This window comes from Schistocerca serialis, chromosome 7 (genome assembly GCF_023864345.2).
Source record: "Schistocerca serialis cubense isolate TAMUIC-IGC-003099 chromosome 7, iqSchSeri2.2, whole genome shotgun sequence".
Classification (NCBI taxonomy): Eukaryota; Metazoa; Arthropoda; class Insecta; order Orthoptera; family Acrididae; genus Schistocerca; species Schistocerca serialis.
Genome location: NC_064644.1, coordinates 82,488,938 through 82,495,568, shown reverse-complemented (window position 1 = coordinate 82,495,568; position 6,631 = coordinate 82,488,938). Strand labels below are relative to the sequence as shown.

At 43.7% G+C, this 6,631-nt stretch overlaps 1 non-coding gene across 1 annotated transcript; it reads left to right on the top strand.

The window, feature by feature from the left end:
- Positions 1–618: 618 nt before the first annotated feature.
- Positions 619–693, top strand: Trnas-uga (transfer RNA serine (anticodon UGA)). The gene has a single exon. It is a non-coding gene; the product is annotated as a tRNA-Ser (tRNA).
- The last annotated feature ends 5,938 nt before the right edge of the window (positions 694–6,631 follow it).

The following is a 6,631-nucleotide window of genomic DNA, read 5'->3' as shown; positions in this document are numbered from 1 at the left end:
GTACCTCGTCTCCTACCTTCCGAACTTTACAGAAGCTCTCCCGCGAACCTTGCAGAACTAGCACTCCTGAAAGAAAGGATATAGCGGAGACATGGCTTAGCCACAGGCCACAGCCTGGGGGATGGTTCCAGAATGAGATTTTCACTCTGCAGCGGAGTGTGCGCTGATATGAAACTTCCTGGCAGATTAAAAGTGTGTGCCCGACCGAGACTCGAACTCGGGACCTTTGCCTTTCGCGGGCAAGTGCTCTACCAAGTTCAGAAGGTAGGAGACGAGGTACTGGCAGAAGTAAAGCTGTGAGTACCGGGCGTGAGTCGTGCTTCGGTAGCTCAATTGGTAGAGCACTTGCCCGCGAAAGTCAAAGGTCCCGAGTTCGAGTCTTGGTCGGGCACACAGTTTTAATCTGCCAGGAAGTTTCATATCAGCGCACACTCCGCTGCAGAGTGAAAATCTCATTCTGGAAATATCCCTCAGGCTGTGGCTAAGCCATGTCTCCGCTATATCCTTTCTTTCAGGAGTACTAGTTCTGCAAGGTTCGCGGGAGAGCTTCTGTAAAGTTCGGAAGGTAGGAGACGAGGTACTGGCAGGAGTAAAGCTGTGAGTATCGGGCGTGAGTCATGCTTCGGTAGCTCAGTTGGTAGAGCACTTGCCCGTGAAAGGCAAAGGTCCCGAGTTCGAGTCTCGGTCGGGCACACAGTTTTAATCTGCCAGGAAGTTTCATATCAGCGCACACTCCGCTGCAGAGTGAAAATCTCATTCTGGAAACATCCCTCAGGCTGTGGCTAAGCCATGTCTCCGCTATATCCTTTCTTTCAGGAGTGCTAGTTCTGCAAGGTTCGCGGGAGAGCTTCTGTAAAATTCGGAAGGTAGGAGACGAGGTACTGGCAGAAGTAAAGCTGTGAGTACCGGGCAAGAGTCGTGCTTCGGTAGCTCAGTTGGTAGAGCACTTGCCCGCGAAAGGCAAAGGTCCCGAGTTCGAGTCTCGGTTGGGCACACAGTTTTAATCTGCCAGGAAGTTTCATATCAGCGCACACTCTGCTGCAGAGTGAAAATCTCATTTTGAACTCATTAATAGGTTAATAAAAATAAATACTCGAACGCTATGGTTCGTAGATGTCCTGACAGGGTTGTGGGTATACGAGGGTTGTTTTTTAAGTAAGGGCCGTTCGCGCGTATAGTCCCGTAGTTCACGCGGACGCCGCAACAAGCCACCGCGCCACTTGCCGGCATCCTTCCCATTCACACTGATGCAAGTTGCAGCTCTGTAGCTGATGTGTACGCATCGCTGTGCTACTTTATAATGTTTACGATTATTGAATCGCGCGCCGCGTGTGAGATACGGTCAGTGATACGTTTTTTGACCGCGAGAAGCCTATCAGCTGCAGATATTCATCGTCAGTTAACAGAAGTTTATGGCTTGAATGCAATGAGTGAAGGTAAAGTGCGTCAATTGGTTAGAGAGTTTAAAAATGGCTGTCAAAACGTCCATGACGAAGAATGCTCAGGCCGGCCCTCTGTGATCACTGATGATTTGGTGGCTGCAGTCGAAACAAAGATTCGTGAGGACAGAAGATTCACAATTTCCACTCTTTCTTTGGAATTTCCACAAGTTTCAAGATCGGTTTTGTACAAAATTGTGTCTGAAAACCTAAACTTTAAGAATCTGTGTTCTCGGTGGGTACGCAGACTCCTCACAGAGGACCACAAAGGGAAGAGATTTGCCACTTCATTGGACTTTTTGATTCGTTACAAGGAAGAAGGGGATGACATGTTGAGTCAAATTGTCACTGGAGATGAAACATGGGTATCCCATATGACTCCCGAAAGCAAGCGACAATCGATGGAATGGCGACACCCAACCTAACCCGTTAAGGTCAAAGCCAAACAGACGCTGTCAAAGCTCAAGATTATGGCAACTGTGTTCTGGGACCGGCGCAGTGTTTTGCTAGCGGACTTTATGCCACGAGGAACGACAATCAACTCAGATCTCTACTGTGCAACTCTAAAGAAGCTCCGCAGAGCAATTCAAAACAAAAGGCGTGGGATGCTGACAAAAGGAGTTTTGCTCCTGCACAATAGCGCTAGGCCTCACACCTATCAAAAGACTCGGGATTTGATTGATTCTTCTGGCTGGGAAGTTTTGGACCATGCACCATACAGCCCTGACCTTGCTCCTAGCGATTTTCACCTTTTCCGGTACCTGAAAGACCATTTTGGCTGGCAGCGCTTCAATGACGACGATGAAGTGAAAGCGGCCGTGAACTCTTGGCTGTCGGAGCAGGCGGCCGAATTCTTTGAAGTGGGAATTAAAAACTTAGTTGTACGGTATGACAAGTGCTTAAATAAACAAGACAACAATGTAGAAAAATAGGTAAAAGTGTGTAGAATCAGAAAATAAAAGTTTTTTTACAAAAGTATTTGTATCTTTTTTTAAAAATAAAAACGGCCCTTACTTAAAAAACAACCCTCGTATATCAGAGTTGGAAGGTATAAACAGAAATAATGAGGCACATGCAATAACAGCATACACTTATGGGAGAAAAGTCTGAGCAACAATAGAAATCAACTATGTACACATGTCAACTCCCTGTTGCAGATTCTTACACGATTTAGTGGAAGTCAAATGAACATGTAGAACTGTTTCCAGACTTTGAGTTTCTTCCATCAAGTGCAGCAGACAAGCTCTCTTATGGGTTGGAGCAGTTCACGGAATTGTTTCCAGACATCGAGTTTCCAAAACATCCACCATCTGCCTCATATAGGTATGAAGCAACTGTTACTATACTTTTCATGATTTTCCTATCCAAAATGCAAACATTTGGATCATCGAGAAGAGGGGAAGCTTAGGATTTTTTAGTAGGTTGGTGTATAAGACACGTGACTATTCCCCTACGAAATTAAACAATACAAGAGTATGTCAGCAATATGACCATATACGAGGGCTATTGGAAAAGTAAGTTCCGAGCGGTCTCAAAATGGAAACCACTCTGAAAATCAGACGAAGTTTTGTACAGAAATGTTGGGTAGTGTCTCCAGTATACCCGTCGATCACAGCACGTTGCTCTTCTCAATTCTGAGCGCACAGTGAACACGTAACGATGCCTAGAGAACAGTGCTTTCCGCCAGGTAGTGAGAGATTTCGCCTGATGGCGTGCAGCCCATATAACATAGCTGTCATGCGTTTCGTTCTTCATGACAATTCTCTACCGCACTCTGCCTGGGCGATGAAGATGCTCCTGGAGCGTTTTCGACGGGAAGTGTTTGATCAACCACAACACAGCCCGTTATTGGTTCATTCTGAGTTTCATCTCTGTTGACATGAACCGCTGGATATGAGGACTAAATTTTGGCATAGACTACGAGCTGTAGACGAGGGTATAGAATTGACGGAAGTCACAAGCGGCTGCCTTGTATGACGAGGGTATTGGGAAATTGGTACAACGCAACGGCAAATGTCTAAGTCGGAGGGGCGACTATGTAGAGAAGTAGCTGTAAGACATAGCTTACGATTACAAAGAAAACATTCTTGATTTTCACAGTGATTTCCATTTCGCGACCAATCGTAGCTTACTTTCCGAATATCCCTCGTACATATGGAAAACCGTCGAAAAAATATGAAAAAAGACACAAAATTGCTAAAATTCGAGGAAGATCCGGTATTATCACGAAAAATTAATGTGAAATATGTAAAATTGAGGGAAATACGATGAAATATGTAAAACCACGAAAACTTAGCAAAATAAGGGAAACTGACTGAGGATACGAGTACATGAAATTAGAGAAAAAATACCGTGAAATGAGTACTGATCAAAATCAATAAAATTGCGTGTTCTGGAGTGGACTCATGCAACACATACACACCTTAACAGTGGAAAGAGGAGACATTCTAGAGATGTGGTGTCAAGGCGAAAGGACCATATTATCCCGCACATCAGCAATACAGACTAACATCGGACCATGACTTGTGTGTGCAAGAGGAAGGCTACCAGGGTCAGTGGTAAACTGCGATAAGAGCGCTACGTCTCCTCTGTCTACTGGTCGTGTTGTTTATTTCCTCGTAAGATGTCGCTGTTTCTTCATATGCATTTTCAGTTGCTGACACTCATTTTATAGGACTATTGTGAACATATCTAATTTCTGAACCATAATCGGGCTTGAACTTCATAAACAGCAGACGTCGTGCACCGCCGGAAGCCTATGTAGTGTTTGCGTTTTAAAGAATCGATGTCTTCTTTGGTGTGCAAGGTACTTGTTTTATCACCTTACAGTTTGTCACTACAGTTTATTGGAGAGAAACTTGCAGGGAAAATGTATGTCATGCGCTGGAAATACATTTCTTGCATTGGAATATTAACAACGACGCATTCCACACAGCTAATAGGTCGAAAACTGTACAGCTCTAGCATTATAGCATGGTTAAACGCAGAACCGTGTAATCCTTGGAATGTGTTTATGTTCAGTGATCATTTCTCTCTTTAAGATACCTTCTTGGTATGGATACCATATGCTGGATAAATACTTCAGAATTGTTAGCACATGTCATTTACATAAAATATTTCAAATTTCTTTTCTAAGTTAGTGACAAGGGTTTGTGAAGTATTGCAAACACTGTGTATACATTTGCTACACAATTGTTGTATTTGGATTTATTTATCATATGGCAATACACATATAAAGATTACAAATTACTATACATCAACATTTAAGCACAGCTCTCCAGCACAAAATATCACAAATAACAACAGCTATAGATGGATATCAAGGTCTTTTATGTATTTTATAACCTCACTCGTCGCTGTGAGGCAATCTTCGAAAGGACCCTAGTAGGAACGTGCGGGACATATCGATAAAACATGAGCAACTGTCTGTCGTTCGGCTCCACAGTCACAGGATGGTGATGAAGATCTGGTCCACTTGTTGAGAGTGTCGGCACATTGTCCACGGCCTGCTCAGATGCGGTTCAAGATAGTCCAAATTGCCTGAGCCTTGTCGAATCCAGGGGGGTCTTCTGGATGCAGAGCTGCTTTAGGCATTGTGGGAAACAGTTTTGTTGCCAGCAGCGTTTCCATTCATCGATGGGATTGAATTCAGTTTCCACGAGAGTCCTGGCTGTGATGAGAATGGGATGTCTCGATCTTAGTCTTTTGCGCTCCGCAGGGAATACGTCGTCCATTATTGGAAGGTCGGTGTTATTAGCAAACTTCTGGTATTCACGCAAGAGCACGCTCTCCCGTCTGGTATCAGGAGGTGGAATGTGGCTCAAGATAGGTAGCCAGTCTGTGGGAGATTATATTGGCCCACTAAGATTGTGCATGGCTTCGTTAAGTTGTACGTCTATCTTTCTTACGTGTGCACTATTAAGCCAGACAGGCGCACGTACTCTGCTGCTGGATATACCAAACCGAGTGCTGATACCACGAGAGTGTCTGGTGACGATCTCCAACGAGAGCCGCAGAGTTTATGGAGAATGTGGTTTCTGGTTTTGACCTTAGCAGACGTTCATGTCAAGTACTCCATAAAAGCAAGTGTCCTATCTAATGTGATGCCAAGGTATTATGCGTGCATATTATGATGAAGTTCGTATCCTTCAAGACAGACATCGAGGGCTCTGTGTGCCAATCTATTGGACAGATGAAAACATGGAACTTCAGTTTTATTTGAGTTTGGACGTAACATCCATTTGCGGAAATAGTGGCTTCAGATATGTAGATCAGAAGTTAGGATTTCCTCAGTTTCTTCAGAAGTTTTGTGTTGGGCAGCTACTGCGCAGTCGTCTGCATAACGAAGCTTCCTGGACTGTGTGGGAGGGATATCAGTTATATATAGATTAATCAAGAGAGGAGCAATGGCAGATCCCTGGGGAAAGCCATAGTTCAATACTTTTGGGCAGCTAGCGTCTTTTCCTGTAGTTATAGTAAATGTCCTGCCAGTTAACATGTTGTCAATTAGTTTTGTTGTCCTTTTGCATTGGGACAAGTTGCAATAATTTATAAAGCAGTCAGTGCCTACAAACTGTATCATATGCTGCATTTAGAGCGATGAAAGAAACCGATGTTTTCTGCTTCATTTGGTATTGCTTCAATAAATGTTGTTAAGGATAAGACTTGATCAGCGCAGCTCTGTCCTGGGTGGAATCCAGCTGACTCAAGAGGAAGGTTCTGGAAGATCACTGGACTAATCCAGTTTCACAGAATTCTTATAAGGAACTTATAAATAGTGCTCAATAGTGCGACTAGGTGGTAGTTCTTAGGTTGGTATGGTGTCTTGCTGGGCTTGAGTGTTGCTATGATTTTTTGTTGCTTCATTTTTTGTGAGACTGAATCAGCTATCATAGTATCAGAGCAGAAATCCGCCAGCCATCTTTTAGCATACTTCCAACTGCGCAAAAGAAATTCTGGGTGGATTCTGTCACTTCCCAGTGCCTTTCCAGGTTTTAGAGCTTTAAGAGCAGCAGAAATTTCAGATATCGACAAAGTTCTTGAGAAGTCAGATTGTTCCTTCGTGTTATTTTTGAGCAATTTAAGTTTGCATCCGATGTACCTTGTACGAGTTTTATCCCTTGGTGCTCTTGATGTGGACGGTAGGTGTGGAGCAATCCTATTATCTGATCTTACTTTAACTTTATTTCCAT